This window comes from Chrysochloris asiatica, unplaced genomic scaffold (genome assembly GCF_000296735.1).
Source record: "Chrysochloris asiatica unplaced genomic scaffold, ChrAsi1.0 scaffold00081, whole genome shotgun sequence".
NCBI classification, from domain to species: domain Eukaryota; kingdom Metazoa; phylum Chordata; class Mammalia; order Afrosoricida; family Chrysochloridae; genus Chrysochloris; species Chrysochloris asiatica.
This window is the reverse complement of record NW_006408599.1, coordinates 290,929-292,099: the sequence shown is the minus strand read 5'-3', so window position 1 is coordinate 292,099 and position 1,171 is coordinate 290,929.

The following is a 1,171-nucleotide window of genomic DNA, read 5'->3' as shown; positions in this document are numbered from 1 at the left end:
TGACATAATAACGAAAACAATGGACTCAAACAAAACAAACCAGCAATTGTAAAGATGATGCAGGGGCAGGCAGTGTCTCATACACAATGTTGCTCACTCCAAGTCAGTGGTGGCTCAGTGACACATAGTAACCACAGGCCTCCACAAGGGCAAATTAACAATATTGTTGAAGTCCTTTTTGTCTCCTCCTAGCCAGGATCTTGAATATTTTCAATGTTCTCTTACTTTTTATAGTTTTAGCACCTCTACCTTGACACTTCAATAGGAGTCCTGGTGTGGCACCAAGGAAAAGCACTGTGTACTGCTAACTGCGAGGTTGACAGTTCAAACAAACCAGTTGCTCCTCAGAAATGGTATACAGGGTTGGTTGCTATGATTCAGAACTGACTCGATGGCCTTTAACAACAACAGGAAATAATATTATATTTATTCTTCCAATTCTGCTTTCATTGCCTAATGTCTTTTTTTCTAATGTCTTTTTGAAATTCACACACATAGTATATTATTCCACAGAGTACATATAACACCCTTATATGTTCTATCTTATTCAGCCATTTTGTTTGCTGTTATAATTTTGCTATAATGTGCAATGCTTCTATAAGCATACTTATATCTAATGCATACTTGCAAGAGATTCTGTAAAAATGTATGTCCAAAAGAAGAATTACTGGATTGTAGGCATGTATATGTTTCAATTAGATAAGCCTTCTAAACTCTTATCTAAAATATTTGTCCTAATTTCAACTTCCATCAAAATATGAATGTTCTTATTACTTTATTTATTCATCACTATTTAGTATTGAAAACTTTTCAATTTTTGGAAGTCTAGTGAATAAACAATTATATCTCCTTGTTGCTTTATTTTTCATTTTTGTGAATATTAGGGAGCTTGAACATCTTGCTCTATGTTTATTGCACATTTGTGACAGAGATGGATTGGTACCCACCAAAATTTCATGACTTACTTCCCATGTGAAGTTGTTCCCACTCATCTAGGTATGACTAGGTAACGCATCTTCTTCAGTGGAAGAGAATACATGTATTTCCTGACAAGAATTATAAATTTGTATGTAAATCTTCTCTGCTATCTACTGGAAGAAAATCACTTTGCTGCTCTGGGAGATAAATGATCCTGGTCCCTAAATCATCACCCAGTGAAAAGTCATCTACT